Consider the following 13,648-nt stretch of genomic DNA (forward strand, 5'->3'; position numbering starts at 1 on the left):
AAGCATGATCAATCAAAGCTACAAATACCAAAAGTCAACTCAATAAGGCGCTCATGGCCATCCAAACATAGAAAACCAATCTCAATAATAGACTTTGGCAAGTATGAGAGAAATAAATCAAGCAATCATGAGACTATGGATTAAGAAACCACCAAGAGATATAGATAACCCCCAAGCTAGCGAATAGCTACTCCCTCAAGCTAGAATGGAGCATTGTCCTCAATGCTCAAAATAAAGGCACAAAGGGTGGGAGGGAGGGGAAGAAAGAAAACACATTCACACAACAATTCATAATTCATTCAATCCAAATGCATATAAGAAATCAAAGATGAGGGAAGAAGGAAAGAGTAAACCAAATGTGAGGTGGGTGTTGAAACCCCCAATTGAGCACATTGTCCACAATTTCATCTAATTCCTCGTCTTTGTTGCTTTTCCAAATGCAAGCAATCATTGGTGTGCTTCTTCTCAAGGATCTCAATCCAAAATCCTTGCACATGAGTATATGCATCAAGTACCTATACACATAGACAAGAGAGTAAACAAAAATGAGAAACACAAAAGAAAGAAAAAAAAAAGCAATAAAACACGGGTTACTTCCCGAGAAAGGCTTGCTTAACGTCCAAGCATGACCAATCTAGTAAATCACCCGACAAAGAACGCAAAAGCTTGTCATATGCATCGGCAAACATATCAAGAAATAGAGCATACGCGATGCTCATATGACAAGCAAACATAAAGTACAAGGAGACTTTATGCTTGAGAGAAGGGAGAAAAGAAAAAGTAAAAGAATCAAAAGAAAAATCAAGAAAATAAGAAGAAAAAGAAAAATAGGGAGGCAAACTCTCCTCACAAAAATCTTTTTGGTTGGCATTATAACTCTTTTCCTCATCAACAATGAAAGAGTTGGGGGCTTCGGAAGCATGAATAGGAAGAGGATCCCTAAGAAGTTCTTTGAGAAAAGAAGGGAGGAACATAGGATAGTAGGAGATATGGTTAAACCTTTGGGGAAAAGGTGTATGAGAAAGGGAAAAAGGGGTAGCTAATCCCTCATCACAAGATCTCACATCACTAATGAGGGAATGAAAATCAATCATGGAATCCTCAAATGAAGAACCCTCATGTTCTACATCTCCCTCAAGCTCAAAAACTCCAAATAATTCAACCTCAACCTCCTCTTCACAACCTTGAACAACATCTCCCTTTAATTTCTCAAGGCCTACCATCTCAAAATCAAGAGTGAATGGGGGCAAATTTCTTTCAAACTCATCTCTTTCTAATGAAGCCTTATCACTGAACTCACTCATAAGCTTATGGGCTACCATTTGAAACTCAAGAAATATTTGGGCCATAATCTCAAATGAGTCCAAATCATCATGGATAGACGAGTCAAAAGCTTGCTCATTGGAATCACCTAGGGGACTATGGGACACACCTTTATAATTCATGCAAAAATCGGATGCAATATGAGAAAGAACATGCACTTCGTCATCATTAGAATGTACCTCATTACATTAAGCTATAGAGGGAGGGGAGTTGAAATCATGCATTACATGGTCACTATGAGGAGCATCAAGCACATCATGGGAATTCATATTAGACAAATCATGACAATTAGCATCAACATTAAAAGCATGAGAATCCCGAACATAAGTCTCATGATTGGCCCTCTCCCAATCATAATTATCCCTAGCTAACCATGAATAGAAATCCCAAGCTTCATCCGAAGACATGTCTTGAAATTTACCATTTAACATATTATCAACTACTGCTCTAAAATTCTCATTTAATCCCAAATTTATGATTTCACAATAATCACCCTTGGTTGAACCTTTAACACCATCTAGGAAATCCTCAAGTCTATTGAAATACACCCAAAACGGTTCATTATCAAATTGAGGAATAGAAATATAAGCCATTTTTTTTTCAAATAAAGCAACTCAAATAAAAAAAAAACAACAAATCAATAGAAAATTATAAACAATGGACTAGTCTTAATAAGATAACATAACGGTAATGGAAGTCGTTCCCTGGCAACAGCGCCAATTTGACAAGGGAATAAACGCGTCGTCAATTGTCTATCCCTAGATCAAATACAATTTATACAACCTAAACAAACCTAATACGAGTATAAGGCAAGCATAGGGGTCGAACCACAGAGAACGGATAAACACCACCAAATGTTATCGACAATTAAGCTAGTCCGGAATAGGAGATAAATAAACTAAAGTCTAAATATGCTAAAACAAGAAATAAAACACTAAGGGAAATGGTTGAGGTATAGCATTCACTTGAACATAAACAAAGGCATAGAAATTTAATTAATTATGAACTAAACATGCTCGAATATCGAAATAAAGGATCCAATCTAGCCGCCTTCCGGGGTCAATTGGCTTCTCCTAACATAGCCTCTATGTTTCCACATTAGAACCATATACTAGGAGGTACTATTAAATAACAATCGATAGTAATGAACCTTAACTAAGTCAACTTCCGTTTCTTGTTAGCAAAGATTCACCTTTAATCAACCAACAATGTGCACTTGCAAGAAGATTAAAGAATATCAAGCATATAAAGACTTTAATCACAAATAAATCAATTCTAAACCCTAGAACATGCTCAAGATTCAACTACACCACAAACATCCCCTTAATGGGGAAATTACTCACTAATCATGCTAATATCAAGATTAATTAACAAACAATCAAGGATAAACATGATTAACAAGCAATACCAACAACTAAAATATTAATCATAATAAAGCAAATAAAAATAGAGGAGAGAGAGTTAGAGATTCTCATTTATTGAATGTGGAAATCTACAAACAAAATAGTCAATCTTCTTCTTCAATATCCAAGCTCAACAATGGTGAAACCCTCACTTTCTCTCTCTAAACTATCCTAATCCTAACCTAAACCTAGAGAGAGAAGCTCTCCTAAAACTAATTAGAGAATGGAATAGATAGTAATTGAATAATTTTCCTAATTACCCCAAAAATGGGTATATATACTAAGCTAGGAAAAATAGAAAAAGAAAATAAAATAAAATAAATTAAATTAAAAAGGAAAAGTAAAAATAAGAAACTAAAATAAAAATAAAAATAAAAGAAAGAAAATAAGAAAAGGGAAAAGAAAAAACAAAGAATTAAAAATAAAAGAAAAAGAAAATGAAATAACAAAACCCACTAATCAAATCCCCTAAACCGACCCTTCTCCTTCATCTTTCATTTTAATGCTTTGTGAACTTCATCACCACCGTATCACACCATCATCAACGGACATCATCATTACAAATCAAAATCAACGGTAATCACCAAGCTCCAATTGTTTGCTCTCATTAATTATCATGTGTGAAGCTCGTGAAGTGGTTCGATCGAACCGAGGGTAGGTGCGGCCGAACTATGGGGTTGGTTCGGTCAAACCATGGGTGTGTTCGACCACACCTCTTCAATTTACAGAACTTTGAAAGTCTCTGACTCGTACTTTCACCGAACCCTTAATGGTTTGCTCGAACCCGATCAATTTGTGATTTGCTCGGATTTTTGGGTGAAAATAGCGGAATCGGGGTGAGTAATTCTAGTGGACTGGTGGCAGCAGGGGGTTTTGGTTGTTGGATGCGAAGGGTGGACGGAGGAGGTTAATTAGTGGGCTGATTTGGTTGGTGGTTCTGGTGGTTGATGGTGGTTTAGGTGGTTGTTGGTGGTTGTTGGTGCGTGTGAGTGTGAGTGAGCAGGGGATAATTGGGGTGTTGGTGGTTGCAATTGCGGGGTGTTGAAGGTGGCATGGCTGGTGAGTGGCTGGTGAGGCTAGGCTGTGCGTAAAGGTGGTTGGTTGGAGGTGGCTGCGATGAATTGGAGTTGCGCTGAGAGCTGGTGCGTGGATTGGGTGGCAGCAGGGGAGTTGCGTGGCTGCTGCAATTGGTGGTCAGGTGCGTGGGAGCTGGAGATTGGGGAGCAGCGGTGTTAGTGGTTTGGGTGGCTGCTGGTTGTTACGGCTGTGGTTGGTGCTGGTGTGTGTGGTGTTTGCGGGGTTGCAGGCTGGAGGTATGGTTGTTGTTGGTTTGTGGGAACGGTGGGCTGTTGTGTGCGTGAGGGAGCAGGGGAGTAAGGTGCTGTTGTGGTGGAGGATAAGGGGAATAGAGAGGAAGAGTGTGGTGAAGGATAAGGGGCAGCAGGTTGGTTCTTGCGGCAGTGGAGCTGGCAGCATGCTCATGAAATGGGGCTTGGCGTTTGACTCAAATTGAAACCCGAACTCCTACACACAAAACCGAGAAAGGATTGGGACAAAGAAAAAGAAAGAATAAAATAAAATGAAAATAAATAAAGGACGAAATAAAACAAAACCAAGACAAATAAAATAAAATAAATAAAATAGAAATAAATAAAATGAAATAGAAAATAAGAGACATAAAACTAAACTAATAAAAATAAAAGAAAAACTATACAAGAAAATAAAGTAAAATAAAAATACAAAAAAAAAAACTAAAATTAATAAAATAAAGAAAATAAACTAAAATGCTCCAAAATTACCAAAATAAACTAGAAACTTTATTAAAGAGAAAACAAAAGAATAAAATGAAAATAAGGGAAAATAAGATAAAATAAACACGAAAATGACTCTAAAACTACTCCCTAAGAGTGACATAAATGTCACTCATCAAATTCCCCCAAGCTAAACCTTTGCTCGTCCTCGAGCAAAGCTAAGGCAAAAGAGAACAAGATGGAATTATTAAAGGCAAAAGAAACAAAATAGAAACAAAGAGAAAGAATGTACACTAACTCACTGTCGTAGGAATCACGGATGCATTTAGCGTATGCATCAAGCCCTTTAAACCCCTATGTTGCCAAAGAGGACGAGTAAGCTCTCGTGAGGGTTTCCTAAGAGGTTTAACCCACAACTCTTGGCAACACATAACATTCAAGGCAAAGGTGAAATCAAGAAAACTCGAGTTTTGACATTTCAAACCAAACACAAACAATGGGCTAAATGCACAAGAATACAATCCTTTATAGACATTAAAGGTAGCCAAGCAAAAGAATAGCTAAGATTGGTGCACACATAAAGCATCCAAAGGGTAGAGAACTTAGAGGAACTTACACTCCTCCTTATCTCTAACCAAACTTCCGCGTCCTCTCTAGTTTTGCATCCACTTTTAAGATGATATCTCGAGATTCCTCGAAGGAATCGGAAGAAATAATCAATGAAAAACATTTAGGCTACCCGACATCTTGGCATTGATAGCTCGCTCAATAGGCTTGGCTTGACTACCCTCCATCGGTAGTAACTAAACCTTACTAAGGTCAAAAGGTCTTAAACTGGTTGAAACGTTTAGGCTAGGGTAAAGGGCGTGGAAATAAATTTGGAAATTGGAGGTAGACTTAGAAGTGAAGCAAGGTTGATCATTCCTCAATTCAAACTCAATAAACTACCAACTTTCAAATAAAAAATTCTTGCAACTCCTCCCCCAAGCTTATTCTTTTTCAACCAAACAACAAATATTTTTGTATTTTCTCAAAAAAATTTCTTCTTCTTTTTTTTTTTAATTTCTTTTTATTCTTTGCTCTCGCCTCTTTTAACTTTGAGCGGCTTTTTCTTTCATTTCCTTTATTTTCTTCTCATTTACTCAAACCATTCAACATAACAAATATAATCACAAGTACCAAAATTTGAGTTTTTCACTTCTTTTTCATTCTTTTTCTCACTTTCATTAACCAAAAATACAAATCAAGTCCCAAAATTGCTTCACAAAAACTAATAAAGGTGAAAATAAAGCAAAGGTCCATTGGTTTGTAATGTGGTTATTCCAAAGAAGGGAAAATGACTCAAATTGGGTTACTAAATGAGCAAATGCAAAAGAAAAATAAAAGAATATAAAATAATAAAACAAAACAAAAATCCTAATTGCCTTCGTCTTCCCCTAGGTTGGTTCGGTCTCGATCTTGGGTAGATTAAGCCAAATTCTTGATATAAGCTAGCAATGCCAAGGATCCAAATGCCACACATGCAAGAAATGTAGAAGGCTAGAACAATATAGACACATCCTCACAAGAATGACGGTAGTGGAGTAGCAAAAATCACCTTTAAAGCTTCAACTAGCTAGAGAGCGACAACCATCTTACCACAAACCAAGTGAGCTAAGGTCTCAAAGCCCTTAAGTTCTACTACCTTGGCAACGCTATATGTGTGAACCAACCTCGACATTCAAGTGCATGAAAACCTCTAAAAACTAGCAAAGAGGGTATTCTAGGTGCTAAAGCCCAATTATGTCCAAGTTTAAAACAAAACATTTTGAAACTTTGCCTTGAATGCCATGGAAAGACACTATACACACAAATATTCACAAAACCAACAATACTCGAGAATGCATATACAATTGTGCAAGATGAAAGCATGATCAATCAAAGCTACAAATACCAAAAGTCAACTCAATAAGGCGCTCATGGCCATCCAAACATAGAAAACCAATCTCAATAATAGACTTTGGCAAGTATGAGAGAAATAAATCAAGCAATCATGAGACTATGGATTAAGAAACCACCAAGAGATATAGATAACCCCCAAGCTAGCGAATAGCTACTCCCTCAAGCTAGAATGGAGCATTGTCCTCAATGCTCAAAATAAAGGCACAAAGGGTGGGAGGGAGGGGAAGAAAGAAAACACATTCACACAACAATTCATAATTCATTCAATCCAAATGCATATAAGAAAGCAAAGATGAGGGAAGAAGGAAAGAGTAAACCAAATGTGAGGTGGGTGTTGAAACCCCCAATTGAGCACATTGTCCACAATTTCATCTAATTCCTCGTCTTTGTTGCTTTTCCAAATGCAAGCAATCATTGGTGTGCTTCTTCTCAAGGATCTCAATCCAAAATCCTTGCACATGAGTATATGCATCAAGTACCTATACACATAGACAAGAGAGTAAACAAAAATGAGAAACACAAAAGAAAGAAAAAAAAAAGCAATAAAACACGGGTTACTTCCCGAGAAAGGCTTGCTTAACGTCCAAGCATGACCAATCTAGTAAATCACCCGACAAAGAACGCAAAAGCTTGTCATATGCATCGGCAAACATATCAAGAAATAGAGCATACGCGATGCTCATATGACAAGCAAACATAAAGTACAAGGAGACTTTATGCTTGAGAGAAGGGAGAAAAGAAAAAGTAAAAGAATCAAAAGAAAAATCAAGAAAATAAGAAGAAAAAGAAAAATAGGGAGGCAAACTCTCCTCACAAAAATCTTTTTGGTTGGCATTATAACTCTTTTCCTCATCAACAATGAAAGAGTTGGGGGCTTCGGAAGCATGAATAGGAAGAGGATCCCTAAGAAGTTCTTTGAGAAAAGAAGGGAGGAACATAGGATAGTAGGAGATATGGTTAAACCTTTGGGGAAAAGGTGTATGAGAAAGGGAAAAAGGGGTAGCTAATCCCTCATCACAAGATCTCACATCACTAATGAGGGAATGAAAATCAATCATGGAATCCTCAAATGAAGAACCCTCATGTTCTACATCTCCCTCAAGCTCAAAAACTCCAAATAATTCAACCTCAACCTCCTCTTCACAACCTTGAACAACATCTCCCTTTAATTTCTCAAGGCCTACCATCTCAAAATCAAGAGTGAATGGGGGCAAATTTCTTTCAAACTCATCTCTTTCTAATGAAGCCTTATCACTGAACTCACTCATAAGCTTATGGGCTACCATTTGAAACTCAAGAAATATTTGGGCCATAATCTCAAATGAGTCCAAATCATCATGGATAGACGAGTCAAAAGCTTGCTCATTGGAATCACCTAGGGGACTATGGGACACACCTTTATAATTCATGCAAAAATCGGATGCAATATGAGAAAGAACATGCACTTCGTCATCATTAGAATGTACCTCATTACATTAAGCTATAGAGGGAGGGGAGTTGAAATCATGCATTACATGGTCACTATGAGGAGCATCAAGCACATCATGGGAATTCATATTAGACAAATCATGACAATTAGCATCAACATTAAAAGCATGAGAATCCCGAACATAAGTCTCATGATTGGCCCTCTCCCAATCATAATTATCCCTAGCTAACCATGAATAGAAATCCCAAGCTTCATCCGAAGACATGTCTTGAAATTTACCATTTAACATATTATCAACTACTGCTCTAAAATTCTCATTTAATCCCAAATTTATGATTTCACAATAATCACCCTTGGTTGAACCTTTAACACCATCTAGGAAATCCTCAAGTCTATTGAAATACACCCAAAACGGTTCATTATCAAATTGAGGAATAGAAATATAAGCCATTTTTTTTTCAAATAAAGCAACTCAAATAAAAAAAAAACAACAAATCAATAGAAAATTATAAACAATGGACTAGTCTTAATAAGATAACATAACGGTAATGGAAGTCGTTCCCTGGCAACAGCGCCAATTTGACAAGGGAATAAACGCGTCGTCAATTGTCTATCCCTAGATCAAATACAATTTATACAACCTAAACAAACCTAATACGAGTATAAGGCAAGCATAGGGGTCGAACCACAGAGAACGGATAAACACCACCAAATGTTATCGACAATTAAGCTAGTCCGGAATAGGAGATAAATAAACTAAAGTCTAAATATGCTAAAACAAGAAATAAAACACTAAGGGAAATGGTTGAGGTATAGCATTCACTTGAACATAAACAAAGGCATAGAAATTTAATTAATTATGAACTAAACATGCTCGAATATCGAAATAAAGGATCCAATCTAGCCGCCTTCCGGGGTCAATTGGCTTCTCCTAACATAGCCTCTATGTTTCCACATTAGAACCATATACTAGGAGGTACTATTAAATAACAATCGATAGTAATGAACCTTAACTAAGTCAACTTCCGTTTCTTGTTAGCAAAGATTCACCTTTAATCAACCAACAATGTGCACTTGCAAGAAGATTAAAGAATATCAAGCATATAAAGACTTTAATCACAAATAAATCAATTCTAAACCCTAGAACATGCTCAAGATTCAACTACACCACAAACATCCCCTTAATGGGGAAATTACTCACTAATCATGCTAATATCAAGATTAATTAACAAACAATCAAGGATAAACATGATTAACAAGCAATACCAACAACTAAAATATTAATCATAATAAAGCAAATAAAAATAGAGGAGAGAGAGTTAGAGATTCTCATTTATTGAATGTGGAAATCTACAAACAAAATAGTCAATCTTCTTCTTCAATATCCAAGCTCAACAATGGTGAAACCCTCACTTTCTCTCTCTAAACTATCCTAATCCTAACCTAAACCTAGAGAGAGAAGCTCTCCTAAAACTAATTAGAGAATGGAATAGATAGTAATTGAATAATTTTCCTAATTACCCCAAAAATGGGTATATATACTAAGCTAGGAAAAATAGAAAAAGAAAATAAAATAAAATAAATTAAATTAAAAAGGAAAAGTAAAAATAAGAAACTAAAATAAAAATAAAAATAAAAGAAAGAAAATAAGAAAAGGGAAAAGAAAAAACAAAGAATTAAAAATAAAAGAAAAAGAAAATGAAATAACAAAACCCACTAATCAAATCCCCTAAACCGACCCTTCTCCTTCATCTTTCATTTTAATGCTTTGTGAACTTCATCACCACCGTATCACACCATCATCAACGGACATCATCATTACAAATCAAAATCAACGGTAATCACCAAGCTCCAATTGTTTGCTCTCATTAATTATCATGTGTGAAGCTCGTGAAGTGGTTCGATCGAACCGAGGGTAGGTGCGGCCGAACTATGGGGTTGGTTCGGTCAAACCATGGGTGTGTTCGACCACACCTCTTCAATTTACAGAACTTTGAAAGTCTCTGACTCGTACTTTCACCGAACCCTTAATGGTTTGCTCGAACCCGATCAATTTGTGATTTGCTCGGATTTTTGGGTGAAAATAGCGGAATCGGGGTGAGTAATTCTAGTGGACTGGTGGCAGCAGGGGGTTCTGGTTGTTGGATGCGAAGGGTGGACGGAGGAGGTTAATTAGTGGGCTGATTTGGTTGGTGGTTCTGGTGGTTGATGGTGGTTTAGGTGGTTGTTGGTGGTTGTTGGTGCGTGTGAGTGTGAGTGAGCAGGGGATAATTGGGGTGTTGGTGGTTGCAATTGCGGGGTGTTGAAGGTGGCATGGCTGGTGAGTGGCTGGTGAGGCTAGGCTGTGCGTAAAGGTGGTTGGTTGGAGGTGGCTGCGATGAATTGGAGTTGCGCTGAGAGCTGGTGCGTGGATTGGGTGGCAGCAGGGGAGTTGCGTGGCTGCTGCAATTGGTGGTCAGGTGCGTGGGAGCTGGAGATTGGGGAGCAGCGGTGTTAGTGGTTTGGGTGGCTGCTGGTTGTTACGGCTGTGGTTGGTGCTGGTGTGTGTGGTGTTTGCGGGGTTGCAGGCTGGAGGTATGGTTGTTGTTGGTTTGTGGGAACGGTGGGCTGTTGTGTGCGTGAGGGAGCAGGGGAGTAAGGTGCTGTTGTGGTGGAGGATAAGGGGAATAGAGAGGAAGAGTGTGGTGAAGGATAAGGGGCAGCAGGTTGGTTCTTGCGGCAGTGGAGCTGGCAGCATGCTCATGAAATGGGGCTTGGCGTTTGACTCAAATTGAAACCCGAACTCCTACACACAAAACCGAGAAAGGATTGGGACAAAGAAAAAGAAAGAATAAAATAAAATGAAAATAAATAAAGGACGAAATAAAACAAAACCAAGACAAATAAAATAAAATAAATAAAATAGAAATAAATAAAATGAAATAGAAAATAAGAGACATAAAACTAAACTAATAAAAATAAAAGAAAAACTATACAAGAAAATAAAGTAAAATAAAAATACAAAAAAAAAAACTAAAATTAATAAAATAAAGAAAATAAACTAAAATGCTCCAAAATTACCAAAATAAACTAGAAACTTTATTAAAGAGAAAACAAAAGAATAAAATGAAAATAAGGGAAAATAAGATAAAATAAACACGAAAATGACTCTAAAACTACTCCCTAAGAGTGACATAAATGTCACTCATCAAATTCCCCCAAGCTAAACCTTTGCTCGTCCTCGAGCAAAGCTAAGGCAAAAGAGAACAAGATGGAATTATTAAAGGCAAAAGAAACAAAATAGAAACAAAGAGAAAGAATGTACACTAACTCACTGTCGTAGGAATCACGGATGCATTTAGCGTATGCATCAAGCCCTTTAAACCCCTATGTTGCCAAAGAGGACGAGTAAGCTCTCGTGAGGGTTTCCTAAGAGGTTTAACCCACAACTCTTGGCAACACATAACATTCAAGGCAAAGGTGAAATCAAGAAAACTCGAGTTTTGACATTTCAAACCAAACACAAACAATGGGCTAAATGCACAAGAATACAATCCTTTATAGACATTAAAGGTAGCCAAGCAAAAGAATAGCTAAGATTGGTGCACACATAAAGCATCCAAAGGGTAGAGAACTTAGAGGAACTTACACTCCTCCTTATCTCTAACCAAACTTCCGCGTCCTCTCTAGTTTTGCATCCACTTTTAAGATGATATCTCGAGATTCCTCGAAGGAATCGGAAGAAATAATCAATGAAAAACATTTAGGCTACCCGACATCTTGGCATTGATAGCTCGCTCAATAGGCTTGGCTTGACTACCCTCCATCGGTAGTAACTAAACCTTACTAAGGTCAAAAGGTCTTAAACTGGTTGAAACGTTTAGGCTAGGGTAAAGGGCGTGGAAATAAATTTGGAAATTGGAGGTAGACTTAGAAGTGAAGCAAGGTTGATCATTCCTCAATTCAAACTCAATAAACTACCAACTTTCAAATAAAAAATTCTTGCAACTCCTCCCCCAAGCTTATTCTTTTTCAACCAAACAACAAATATTTTTGTATTTTCTCAAAAAAATTTCTTCTTCTTTTTTTTTTTAATTTCTTTTTATTCTTTGCTCTCGCCTCTTTTAACTTTGAGCGGCTTTTTCTTTCATTTCCTTTATTTTCTTCTCATTTACTCAAACCATTCAACACAACAAATATAATCACAAGTACCAAAATTTGAGTTTTTCACTTCTTTTTCATTCTTTTTCTCACTTTCATTAACCAAAAATACAAATCAAGTCCCAAAATTGCTTCACAAAAACTAATAAAGGTGAAAATAAAGCAAAGGTCCATTGGTTTGTAATGTGGTTATTCCAAAGAAGGGAAAATGACTCAAATTGGGTTACTAAATGAGCAAATGCAAAAGAAAAATAAAAGAATATAAAATAATAAAACAAAACAAAAATCCTAATTGCCTTCGTCTTCCCCTAGGTTGGTTCGGTCTCGATCTTGGGTAGATTAAGCCAAATTCTTGATATAAGCTAGCAATGCCAAGGATCCAAATGCCACACATGCAAGAAATGTAGAAGGCTAGAACAATATAGACACATCCTCACAAGAATGACGGTAGTGGAGTAGCAAAAATCACCTTTAAAGCTTCAACTAGCTAGAGAGCGACAACCATCTTACCACAAACCAAGTGAGCTAAGGTCTCAAAGCCCTTAAGTTCTACTACCTTGGCAACGCTATATGTGTGAACCAACCTCGACATTCAAGTGCATGAAAACCTCTAAAAACTAGCAAAGAGGGTATTCTAGGTGCTAAAGCCCAATTATGTCCAAGTTTAAAACAAAACATTTTGAAACTTTGCCTTGAATGCCATGGAAAGACACTATACACACAAATATTCACAAAACCAACAATACTCGAGAATTCATATACAATTGTGCAAGATGAAAGCATGATCAATCAAAGCTACAAATACCAAAAGTCAACTCAATAAGGCGCTCATGGCCATCCAAACATAGAAAACCAATCTCAATAATAGACTTTGGCAAGTATGAGAGAAATAAATCAAGCAATCATGAGACTATGGATTAAGAAACCACCAAGAGATATAGATAACCCCCAAGCTAGCGAATAGCTACTCCCTCAAGCTAGAATGGAGCATTGTCCTCAATGCTCAAAATAAAGGCACAAAGGGTGGGAGGGAGGGGAAGAAAGAAAACACATTCACACAACAATTCATAATTCATTCAATCCAAATGCATATAAGAAAGCAAAGATGAGGGAAGAAGGAAAGAGTAAACCAAATGTGAGGTGGGTGTTGAAACCCCCAATTGAGCACATTGTCCACAATTTCATCTAATTCCTCGTCTTTGTTGCTTTTCCAAATGCAAGCAATCATTGGTGTGCTTCTTCTCAAGGATCTCAATCCAAAATCCTTGCACATGAGTATATTCATCAAGTACCTATACACATAGACAAGAGAGTAAACAAAAATGAGAAACACAAAAGAAAGAAAAAAAAAAGCAATAAAACACGGGTTACTTCCCGAGAAAGGCTTGCTTAACGTCCAAGCATGACCAATCTAGTAAATCACCCGACAAAGAACGCAAAAGCTTGTCATATGCATCGGCAAACATATCAAGAAATAGAGCATACGCGATGCTCATATGACAAGCAAACATAAAGTACAAGGAGACTTTATGCTTGAGAGAAGGGAGAAAAGAAAAAGTAAAAGAATCAAAAGAAAAATCAAGAAAATAAGAAGAAAAAGAAAAATAGGGAGGCAAACTCTCCTCACAAAAATCTTTTTGGTTGGCATTATAACTCTTTTC

This window comes from Chenopodium album, chromosome 9, assembly GCF_948465745.1.
Source record: "Chenopodium album chromosome 9, dcCheAlbu1.1, whole genome shotgun sequence".
Classification (NCBI taxonomy): domain Eukaryota; kingdom Viridiplantae; phylum Streptophyta; class Magnoliopsida; order Caryophyllales; family Amaranthaceae; genus Chenopodium; species Chenopodium album.